Source organism: Fukomys damarensis, unplaced genomic scaffold (genome assembly GCF_012274545.1).
Source record: "Fukomys damarensis isolate Sample0158 unplaced genomic scaffold, DMR_v1.0_HiC HiC_scaffold_4, whole genome shotgun sequence".
Classification (NCBI taxonomy): domain Eukaryota; kingdom Metazoa; phylum Chordata; class Mammalia; order Rodentia; family Bathyergidae; genus Fukomys; species Fukomys damarensis.
Window position 1 is genome coordinate 27877544 of NW_022900916.1, and position 12442 is coordinate 27889985.

The 12442-nt window shown below is 40.5% G+C and overlaps 1 long non-coding RNA gene across 1 annotated transcript in view; it reads left to right on the forward strand.

Annotated features, from left to right (window-relative positions):
- LOC104864968 overlaps positions 1 to 12422 on the forward strand; it is a 36532-nt gene extending 24110 nt beyond the window's left edge. Inside the window, exons 3-7 of the long non-coding RNA XR_781030.1 lie at positions 2397 to 2458; positions 2985 to 3146; positions 8407 to 8524; positions 11157 to 11220; positions 12008 to 12422. This is a non-coding gene — a long non-coding RNA (uncharacterized LOC104864968). The remainder of the gene's footprint in view (positions 1 to 2396; positions 2459 to 2984; positions 3147 to 8406; positions 8525 to 11156; positions 11221 to 12007) is intronic.
- The last annotated feature ends 20 nt before the right edge of the window (positions 12423 to 12442 follow it).

Below are 12442 nucleotides of genomic sequence, written 5' to 3' on the forward strand. Positions count from 1 at the left end.
TATTGCTTTTATAAAACAAGATTTGCATGTGTCTGAGCCATTATGTAAGTAGAATTCCATTCATATATTCTTCTATATCTTGCTTTTTTTCCTATCTAATATTATATTTGTAAGATTTGTTCAAGTTAATATCTGTAACCAACTTAATTTGTTCATTTCTATTACTATTTGTTATTCTGTTGTATACTTTAAAACTTACAATTTTCTTGTTGATGACCATCTGGATATCTCCATTTTTGTTTATTTGTTTGTTGTTATTTTACAAGTTACATTGCCATGAATAGTCTCATTAAATATCTGCTATGGACAGGTTTAAAACTTTCTCCATTATATTTACCCAAAAGTAGCTTTGCTAACAAATAGGAAAGGAATATCTTTCATTCTATTGATCCTTTCAGAATTTTGGTCCAAGATACATTGCTAGCAACAATGGTCAAAAGGAACTAAAAAATCTGAATTGATGAAGAACAGATTCAGCCGCATGGCTAAGAGAATCTACAGATGAGGATGAATATTGTCATATGTATGTAGACATTCTAGTTTTGGTATGCAAACATCAGCCAAAATGAGGAACTATGTATAAAGTCACTCTTTAGGATCAATAAAACTGTATTTTTTGGGGGTCTAAATTATACAGATTAGTCATTTACATGGTATTACCAATCCTGAAATTTCTTCTTCCCTTTGTTTGTATAGATACATGTGTGCAGGGTAGAAAAGTGGTACACTAAAATTTACTGCTTGAGTCTTTCTTTATGAGCTGTCTTTAAAAGTAAACATTATCAAATATGATTAATAACAGGGTTCTCAAGATAATAATTTTGTATAAAATAAAGATATTCATATAAAAACCCAAAACAAGAACCAAATCATTAAGTTCCCCTTAAATCAAAGTAGAGATGTTTCATTTTGAAATATGTCATTTTTAATGTTGAAAGAAAAAGCAGAACATCTTTAAAGATTTGGTCTAGGGAGTAAATTCCAAAATGGGAAACAACACTTGTCCTTTAATGAAATGTAAATCATAACTCAGACATTTATCTTCTCCTGGTGAGTTCCATTCCCTACAGAACCACAGAGAAGGAAAGAAAATATTGGAACAGAGAGTAATAAAGTCAATGCAGCTATCTCCACATGTATAAATGACATTGCCTCACAAAATGGGAGTAACTGGCAGTCCTACCTGGGACACATTCCCCTTCTCTGCAAATATCTCAGACTAAAATTTTACCCACATATTTACTATCTGAATGTTAGCAGTAAGAGCATCCCTAGGCCATGGGACAATCTCCTTTAAAAAGACAGATGTCTTCGGGAGTATTAAGGAGTAATAGGTCATTTATTTATTAATGAGTATGAATTGGTTTTCCTTTTGGCAGCCAGCTGGGAGGGTCTCTATTGAAGTTCTAAATTTAGGAGCAGACATAATTCAGGGGAGGGATGCGAGGGATGAGTAAGACATAGAGGTGAAGGGGTAGAGCAACCACTTGGATGCAGAGCACTTAGAGAGAGATATGAACATTGTTGAAAGAGGGTGAAGAAAGTGAGTTGGGAAGACAAAATACTGCCTTGAGAAATCTATCTTAGGAAAGCCATGTGTGCCAGTATCATATAGCTACTTGATTCTAGACCAGTGTTGTTATTTCTCTTTGCTTTAAATTGTTTTATGTTTTTTTGTTTTTTGTTTTTTGGTACCGGGGATTGAACTTGGGACCTTGTGCTTGTGAGGCAGGCAGTAGAACCATTGAGCTAAGTCCCTGGTCTGCTTTAAATTGGTTTTGATGAGTGAATATAGTACCCAGTTCCAATTTAAAATTTTTTTGGGTATGGAAAATGCATTAAGAATGTAGCAGATTGAATTACTAGCTCCAAGTCTTTACCCCCTCACTCTACCCTCCTGTAGACATAGTATATTTTCCTACCCCTTCCCTTTGAGCTCATCTGTGAAATTTGTTTTGGCCAACCACACACAGGCAAAAGTACACCATCCTGACCCTAGGTCTTGTGAGGATTTTTCTTTCTTTATTTGCTCTCTTGTGGCTTTTGTGCTTTTTCTATCTCCATGAATCAAGATTTCCAGAGGAGCCACTACTTCTAAAGCTGACCTACAATTTGAAGCAGAAATGTGGAGAGGAGTACCAGCTTATGTGACTCCTCTCCAGTCTATGTGCAGATATACGAGAATAAATGGAAGCTGTTTTATGTCGTATTGTTATGGGATGGCTTGTTGCACAGTATCTTGGTGACCATTGATAACTGATACACAAAGTTTAAAGAACCCTCTTAGAAGTGAACTCTTGGAAAATAACCCATTGGTAAGTTGAGATTTTCTTACATTGTAACATGATCACTAGTCTCTTCTTAATAAAAATTTTGTCTGTTTTTTATTTGGATAGGAAAAGAGCACAGTTTGTTACCTGAAAACAAAGATTAACAGAGAATATACCTTGTAGTATAGGTAAGGACTACGGCTGCTGCAATAGCATACTACATTTGGGGTTTTCAGACAACCCTGTGAAGTTCTAGAGGCTCTTGGCAATTATTGTAAAGGCTGCCCTGGGGTGGGACTCCCTTCCCTTCTTCCTGCACACAGCTTCCACCATTGCTGAACTATTTCTAATTATTTTTCCTCCTGTGTTTCCTTGTAAGATGGGTTTGAAAACCAGTGATGAGCCCCTCACTTTTCTTGGAACTTCTGTTTTTCCACACCTTCTGTGGTCTTCTGTGGGCTTCCTTCAACTTCTCTGCAAATAGCTCCTATTCATTCTTCAACATTTGTGGTGATTTCACAAGATGCCCCAAGTTTTTGATACTTTTCCCTTCAAAATATGGGACCTAATTGCCATCTTCTTAAGTGTAGTCTGTGCTTAGTAACTTTTAGTTCTGAATATATGGAAAATGAAGGAGCAGGATGTCCAAGATTAGGATAATAAAGACACTGTCTTCTCTCTCCCTTTCTCCCACCTCCTCCCAACTTTTTTCAGTTTACCCTGAGGAAAGCCAGCTGAGCTGAGTATGCTCGAGCAGCCCAGTGGAGGAGTCCACATGAGAAGAATAGAGGCATCTTTCCAAGAGTCATGTGCACCATCATGAGGAATTTTAAACTACTCCTTAACTTCTTGGTCCACAGAAATTGTCAGGAAAAAGTATGTTGTTTTAAGCAGCTGTGTTTTGGGGTAACTTGCTATGCAGTGATGTACAATTACTACAATAAACTTAAACGATTCTTTTCTATAATGCTCTCCTGAAACCCTAAGTGAATGCTAATAATATTCCTCTCTTACATTGCTTTTAGTAGGTACCTTGTTTGTAGAATTTATTCCATTGCCTTGCCTATTTATATATCTTGCTCTTTCATTAGACTATGAGATATCTATATTCTCAGATGCTTGGCACCGTTCTTGGTATTTTACATATTGAATAAAGGATGATAGAGATAGCCACTGCACAAATCTGGAAAAATCACTCAGAGAAGAATAATTAAGACAAAGGATAAAAATTCATCTCTATCTCTGCCATAGTAATCCTTAGTTTTGGCAAGAGATGACACATAACAGAAAATCCTCAAATGGAGTCAGCACTATATTTTTTCTACCATATTTGAGCATAGAAAGTAGTTGTCTGCACTCTTCTTTTAGCAACTGATAGGCATTCCTGATCAGAAGGTGAGTCTAGCATCACAGGTTCTGTGCCAGACCAGGAGGGGTGTTTTGACAAGGTGTACAGGTGAACAAGTTGGAAATCTATCACTATTCCAAACAAGCCTGGGATTTATGGCTTTGATCAAGTGTAAACAGAAGATATATAATTTACCAAGCTGTAGAAGGTATTCAGTGTTCCATAAGTCAGAGCTTCACAGTCAATTCAGAATGGTGGAGGTGGCATCTGGTTAATTCCACTCGGGCCCATGTGGCATTAGAGCCCTCTGGGCATGCCAGGCATCCTGGGTCCTGAACGGTGTATTACAATTGAGTTTTAATGATGGTGATGATTTGTGCCTTTATTTTTACAATCATCTAAATGCAAATAGAGGAATATGCTGGATCACATGGATGTCAGATTACTATTTTAGAACTGTCATGTGATTCCAGGACCAGATTTTATGACTTAAAAGTAGCTCAGGTGTCCTCTCAAGTGGCAGGACCTAACTTCTGATGCATTGATTTTCAGATTGGGCCTGTGGGCTTGTCATTTCAAGGAGCCACACGTTCTCACATTTGGGAAACAGTGATAGAGACAATACATGCATCCTCTGAGGAGGAATTACTGGTTTTTCGTCTGGGTAGTCAAGGAAAGTCTTTATGTGGGAGCTGGCATCTGAGTTGGCCCTCGAGGACAGACCCTGCATGCTTTCTCTTAACAAATGGCATCCAGTGTCCATGTAAGCCATCTGCTTGAGAAAACACCCCACTTTCAGAGGCCTTTCATTCCCTCCTGCTTATTCTTTGAAAGCCTCCAGGTGTTCATCACAATTCACGATTGCGTGGCCTAGAGAGAGAGGATAGAGTGGCAGAACTTTGTGTGGAGGTGGCATAGAGAAAAGGAAGGGGAAGCAGCTTGCATAGGGAATAGGCAGCAGCTCAGTTTAGCTGCTGTGCAGGGCAAATGCAGGGTGCAGGAGCATAGGATGCAAAGCTGGCAAAGGCCTAGGGTGGACAGCAAGGCATTTTATTTTTCTGAGCACATTTTCCCCTTGTAATTAAGAAGGTGGAGTTCATATATGTTTTGTTTTGTTTTTTATTTTTTTGCAGAGGTGGTTATTTTATATCAACCGAGATGACTGAAAATACTGCAAGTAACTCAAATTCATGATTATATTACTGAACAACCATCTCTGCATCATTTTGTTTAAGAATTCTTGCTTATCTATAAAGCTTTGGGGTATCTGGAGATTTTTTATTTCATGTGTCATATCTGTTCCTTATAGAAGGCATGTGCTTTTAATATTATCTTGCCATTGTGAAGGTAGGACCTGGGCAGTCATATTTATACTGCATACCTTTGCTCATAGCCCCTTGCCTGCTCTCACTCCCACCACAACTGATTAAGTGCAAGTGAACACTTGACCTTGAGAGAAGCAATTCATTACCTGGACGCAGCTGATCAGAGTGTTGTGGGAATTTGGAGTTGGGACATTGAGAAACTGAACAAGAAGAGGACAGAGCTATATCTGAAAGGTCATGCTGAGTCAAGCCATGTTGATAGTGGAGGAAACTGGTTGGAAGAGAGGGGTAAAGAGAGAGTAAGAACAGAATGGCAGAGGTGAAATATCTGTAGAGAGAATAACCCTGCCTTCTGCTATTCCAATTCCAGTTTTACTTTGCACTTGGCCAGCCTATCTGTCCTCTTCAGTTCCTGTCTATCCTCTGCAGGATTGGCTATTATGTCCTTACAACAAAGTCCTCTACACGGAAGCTCATTTGAGGGGATTACTCTTTCATGCATCCTCATATCATAACCCATCTAAAAGGTGGCTGAATCTTCTCATGAGGCTACTGGTTTGTAAGAGACCGTCAAGCTAAATGGAGTCACGTCACTGGTCACATTAGATGCTCAAGCAGCTTCCACCCATGAAACACAAGGGAGACACTGGTGACTTCAGCTTAGAAGTGGGACTTGGGGAAACAAGTTGGCAAAGTGCACCTTAAGCACTGCTTAGAGAGATTCCACCGCTTGATGTGACTGAGGATGGACTGCAGACCTCAACAGTCACTGACCACAGCTGAGAACATTCTCACAAGAATCTGAGATGAGTAACCATGGTGATTATGTACATGTGCATATGTACAGCTATATATAAAATATCTATGCAAAACATTTATATAATTACTCTTACATATACTGCATAAACAATATATAATATGCTCTTTATATATATTATGTACAGATACTCTTAATTTCCCTTTGTTCTTTATTTGTAACAAAAATCTCAAAACTGAAGAAAAATCATTGCCATTCTTTCAGGTGCCTGATAGCCGAAGATCTTTTTATACTAACTACAAGATTTAATCAGGAGTGTGTAATATGAGTGTGCCCATGGTAATGAATTTCAGGAAGCACTACCTGCAGATGTTGTCAGTAACTGAATTTCTGGGCTATGCAACTTGTAATTGAAAATCTTTATATTTTAGTTCCACCTGCCATTTTTCTAATTCTATTCACCGAATACCTATTAAAATCATAACTTTTCTCTGCCTATCAAAGGTTATGCTTCAGTGGAAATGCATATCTTTGGGAATTGCTAGTTCTAAAATACTGGTGATTTTAGAACTTTTTAGAGCAATTTGATGTGTTTCAGGGTGTTGTAAGTCGTAGGAGGGTTTTACATCCTGATAAATAATAAACTTCATTAATATGAGATAACAATGAGAATTGTGATTTTAAAGTCACTTTTCTTCAAAATGCCTAGGATCTTCTTAAGGCAGATATGCAGCTGGAAAAATCAGGGGGCTAAACCAACAGGGGTGGAGATCCAGGATATTTTTCTTTGCACTTTTCCTTGAAGAAGCTTTGCTTTCCTATTGCTTATCTACCCATCTGTGCTTGACTCTCTCTCAAGCACAGAGGCTAATGGCAACATAATGAATTTTGCTTATCCTCCCTCTTGTTAGATTTCTTTGAGCATGGAAATTTTACACGGAACAACCAAACTACACCACAACATGGTATTGATATTATGGGATTGCATCCATAGCATTGGCTGTTTCATTTCCATCCACTTATCAGACATATTTACTTCTCAGATATTTCCTTAACCGGAATTGACTGTGCTATAATTGCCTATTTCTTTGGTCCATTGGCTGTTAACCTTGAAGTGACTGGGGTAGAGCTGGCGAGGCCTTCCCTGTCAGGCCTGACCTCTCACTATGCTGGAGAGAGCGCTGCCATGACAACGGCGACAGATGTCAGCTAAGCAATGTGCACCCTAGAAAGACTCCTGTATTGAGAAAATCGATCTTGTAATGGTGCCACGGAGCACATTCGCTGAACTGCCAAGTGTTCTAGGCTTAATCATTTATTTCATCTAGCAGAGAGAAGAAAACATAAAAGAAATGAAATGAATTTGACCTCTGTCTTTTGAGTGACTTTAGTGCTACACTGAATTCTAGCAAGTGCCTCTTATGAATTTTAAAAAATTACATTAGGAATAACATTTTGAAGTGAAATGAGTCTTGTAATGCCAACCCTCCAGAAACATGTTATTTCAAATGTCAGATACGTAATAGTCATTTGCTACTTTCTGTGTATGTCCAGGGGTTAGCTCTGTCTTGAGTATGTTTCAGGTAAATTACTAGAAAGGAACCAGGAATGAAGCAGATCAACTATCCTGCTTTGGCTGTCTGATTTTTTCTTAGAACCAGGCAGCTGCTTTTGTGCTGCGCACCACAGGCTTTAGTAAATAGCGTAAGTAGCGTTGCATGTTGAGCTTCCGAATCCCTCTCCATTTTGCAGCCTTCCAATAGAAAGCATGTTCTTGTCTGTCTCCACAGTGAAGTTTGTCCCCCTGACAGTTTATCCTGAGACAGCCTTCCATCGCCTTGATAGGCTTGTCATTCACATCTTGACACCACTCATTCATCTGAGTCTGGCCTGCTGGATATGCAAATAATTGGAGAACTGAAAACCATAATCCCTCAGCTGTGATGACCAGTATGTCAATGTCACTATTCTTGGAATGAGCTATTCTATCGGGAGCCAGGGAGAGGTGGGTGCCTCTAAGCCCAGGGATATCACATGCACTTATGACCTCTTTTTTTTTTTTGGCCACAGTCAGAAACTAGATTTTTTTAAAAAAACCAACACCCAAGCCAAGACAAACCCTCATAGCCTAAAGATTGTAGACAAATCTCTCTGATAACCTTGCCCATATAAATAAATATCACTGAGAGTGATTATAGTGAAAAAGATCTCTGAAGATTTTCAATGTGATATGTCTGTCTCTTGTGCTGTGGGATATTTTATTGCATTTTTGCCCTCAAGTGGAGCTGACGGGAGCCAAGCTTGTAATTTAAATCAATAAGAACCCTTTACCATGGCCATAAAATACTTGGCTAAACCTTTGAAGTGGCCACAGTTGAATGCACAGTGAACACAGTATAAATGTTCCTTAAGATGTATTGTAAGAGACCACTACTAAAACAGCATTCAAAGGAACCGGCCTTAAGCGTTGGTTTGTGACTGATGGGTTAGGGTCCCAACTGCTTTTGATCATTTACATGCTCTGATCGCACTGCCATGTGAAGTTACTCCAAACAAGCCTACTTAATTGGCACACTACACAGCCACAGCCTTCTGTGTTCTCCTCCACCCTTTCCACTTTGTCTTGGTGGGGTTTCTGGAGATTTGAGTCCCTTCAAAACATCAGATATGCTGTGTGTTGATTGCTCCTGTCTTTTTCCACCACAGCAGGAAAACAGAACAAAGGCTGGTTGTTCGGACAACCCTGCGAGCCCAGCACGGGTGACTCAGCAAGCTGGCTGGGAAGTGTTCTCTGTGTAAATCCCTCTGAGGGTGCAGCTTACCTGTAAGTTTCTTTCGCACTGGCTTATTTTTGGAGCCATGTTCTCCAGTAAACCATCAGACTTGAGAAGATGTTTATCTTCACTCCGTGCTTTTCTATCTCACGGTTGCTTGATTTCCGCCTAGCCCTTCTGGCTTCTTGCTTTCTTGTGACAATGGGTAGATGGATGGATGGATGCTTCCTTACTCTTACCCTTGGTGTCTCTGTCCTCATTTGTCCTTCACTTTTTGTCTCTTTCATTAGATTTCAAAATACTCTTCAGTTTTACATTAACAATAGATGGTGATCATCTGACATTGGCAGTGAGTTAGTCATGCAGAATTAGACTTTTGGTCACACTTGCTCACAGTTGAGAGTGTTGCGCTTTAAGCTAAAGACACAGGCTTAAACCTGAGGCAGCAATCATTCCTTTCCAGAAGCATAAACCAAATACCATTCTCAGCTGCTGTCTCACAGAAGCCACTTATTCCTAGTGAGAAATAAATGATAAGGACTAGAGTCACAGGCTGCTTTCTATTTTATCTGATAGAATACAACCATCCCTATAGTTCTCATGTCTCAGAATGGCACCCTCATGTGGCCTGGAGGAAACAGGATGGACACATGACCTGTGTAGCTCAGTTCTTTGTGAAGGCCTTTTCTGAAGGGGCCATCTGGGTCTCAGCTCTGACTTCCCTCAGGGGCCACGTGTCATGTGTGTTTGCTACCTGAGGGCTAACTGGACATTACTGTGCAGTTTTGTGAACCTGACATGATTTGGTAGCTCTTGATATTTCAGTTGATGTTTACAAAATTTCATTGGCTGTTATGTGAGATCAGAGCAGACAGGGACTTAAAAATGCATTCCTTTGTGTTTGTAAAGTTAATGCATATAAATGGAATTTTAAAATGTGTATGGGTAAACTATTGCATCTATAATCAATATTTAAGGACCTATCAACAAGATTGACTATTTAGAACTTGTTTGGGTCCTGATTTGAGCAAATGAAGTGTAAAAAGGTGTGGATAGATAGATGTTAGCTAGCTAGCTAATCTGGGACAATGGCTGCAGACCAGTTATTAGATAAATTTTTAAAAAGTGCTGCAGGGAAAGAAAAATAGTGGGATAAATACAACTGTACTGTCAAGTGAAAACAATTTAAATCTGCATGACAAGTAGAATACAAATTCATTATTCTGTTCTATTTTTCTGTGTTTGAAAATACTTTATGTCAAGAAGTTAGAATAAGTTATTGTGACAACCCAGGATAAACTGGTGACCACATTTGTGCCTCTTGTTCACAGAAATTTTATTTCTTGGGCTTTACCCTTGTGCCTTTCAGCCTGTTCTTTACCTCACAGGCACTTGCCTCCCCCAGCAGGTAATATAGGGATGGTTTTACTTGTCAGCTTTGTGGCCTGAGCGTTACAAGTGGAATGCCTGCCGGGTATCCCAGTTAAGACAACAAACTCCATAAAAGTAGAGCTCTTTCTTAGCTCCCAGTGTTTCGTACCCAGAATCTGGCAGTGTGAAACTCAGAGTAGGAATGAGTTGAGCTAGGCTGTGTCAACACATAAACTTTGAAATCTCTAAGTGAATGCCAGGAAATTTCATTTCTTGCTCATGTCAAGTCACATGTGTGTTGGGTCTATCTTTCCCACCTCACAGCTCTGCTCTCAGGAACAGGTGACCAAGAGAGAGGTGGAGGCAGCACATTGGTTTGACTGTGTCTGCCTAGAAATGACCCTCAGAACTTTTCTCTCAGTCTGTGGGCAGGGACTGGTCACATGGCCCGCTAGTAGCAAGGCATTCTGGGAAAGTATTTGCTGGAAGTGCTTCTTGCCCCATGTGGATATAGTTTCATGAATTTCAACATAGAGGATGCCTGGAAAGGATGACTTCCATCATATGAGCAGAAAAAGAAAATGACAACCAGATAATAGTTCTTGCCACACCACTGGATAATTTCATCACAGCTAGAGTTCTCTCGCTCCAGTTATGACAAAACCCCAATAGGCTGACTGACTACTGTTCAAACAGCTTGGATCCTGCAACAGGGAATCATCGCCTGTCTGTGTCCAGGGCTGGCCCTGGGTGCTGCAAAGATGCAGGTGCTCCCATTCCTAGAATGGAGTGGGACACAGCGATTGGAGCCCACAAGGTGAACATAATAATAACAAGTATGATCACAAGCATCAGACCACTCCAAGAAGGGAAAAACTCTGTGCCATGGTGAGAACTTTCTTCCTCATGTGTGGTATGAATGTTCTGTCTAAAGAAAGGATAGAGGAAAGTGTAGACTCTGAAGCCAGGTGCACATTTCTTTGTGTGTGATATGCTACTGTGATCATGCAAATTTAGTGAGGCAGCAGGTACTTATAGATATCTGCCTGTAGATAAATAATCTCTGTGAGCAGGTGTTACAGACCTCACCACTGCCCTTTCTGTCTCTTTCCCATCTCTTTCCTCCAGCCGTTTTGTTTCAGGATCACTCTAGGGGCTACACTGAGAAAATGCCATTTTACATCCAGGGTGGAGAACATGTCAATTAAAACTGATATTTGATAAGAAAATAATCCCCAAATGCCTCTGATTATGATCTTTCCCAACCATTGTTCTGGAGGTAAATTCCATTCCCTTATTTTTCTCTCACAGGTGCCCAGTGAACATCAGCTGTGAATAAACCCTGAGAGCCAAGGGAGATGGTAAAGAGCAAGAGGTTGGTGATCCTGGCAAGAACTGTTGCTTGAACACCATGGACACAGGCAGCAGAGAACCTCAGTCTAGTTCAAGCACAGAGGATTCAGGGTTGGAAATTCCCTTTGGATGACAAGAGACAAAGGGGTCTTGTGGCCAACTTGGGCCAGAATGAGGCAGTACTGTCCAGCCTAGGGCAGGAGTAGCCAGTAGCTGAAGTGTCCTGGTCCAGAGAAGTCCTATTTTTCTCCTGGGCCTCAGGTTCTATCGTCATCACATTTCTCCTCTCTGTGCCTTGCTTCATTTCTATTCTTATCACTTCCCTACTGGCTGGGGTTTGGGTTGCATTTGTAGCCTCCCAGTGCTAGATTTCATTTGGCTTTGTTTTGCCATGGCCCTAGCTTGACATCATGGTGCCCTTTCTACTTTTGGACATTCCCATGGAATTCCTTATTTCAAGCTCCAAAGAGAAAGATTCTGATTGATTCAGTTCTGTTTCCATTCTTGCTGCCAACCTTGGCTCTGCCATGGCTCAGAGTGCTTGCTTTTACTTGTGCTTCCCATTCCTGGGTATGGGACTGCATTGGAAGTGGGTTGTATTCTATTGTGTAACCCACAGCTATCTTGGGGACATAAACTGAGGGTCTTAGGAGAGGATGTCACCCTGCAGCCTTCCTGGGATGAAGGGATGAAGAGACTCCATTGTGCATCATGAGGGAGGAGGATGTCTAGTCTCCTGGGACAGCAGGCAGCCATTGAAGGATGTCAGTTGGAGACTGATCTGACTTGGATTGTGTTTTTTTTAAAAGTCCTTGTAGTAATATCCTGATGAATGAACAGGAGGGGCTCACAAAAGCAAGCAGAAAGACCAACAAAGGGCTGGTAAGAACCAATGGGCAGAGTAGAGATGGGCAACACTGGGTGTGGGGCTGGGTTACTCTGTGTGCTCTGCAGTGAATGGTTGCCACCTCCTTTCCCTTCTCCTGAAAGTCTGGACAGTGTCACGCTGGTCCACTTTCAGGTTCTCAAAATTGCCAACCTTATTTGCTGCTCCGGGCCCTTTCAGGAACATCCCTTTGCTCCAGTTAATCTTCAGCCTGAGCACCAAAGTCATTCTCTCAAAAAGCTTTTTCAGATATTTGCTCCCCTTCTAATTAGATGAGGCCTTTAATTTCAATTAGTTATTTAATGTCTGTTTCTTTCATTAGAATGAAAGTCTCTTAATCCAGGAATTATAAATTATA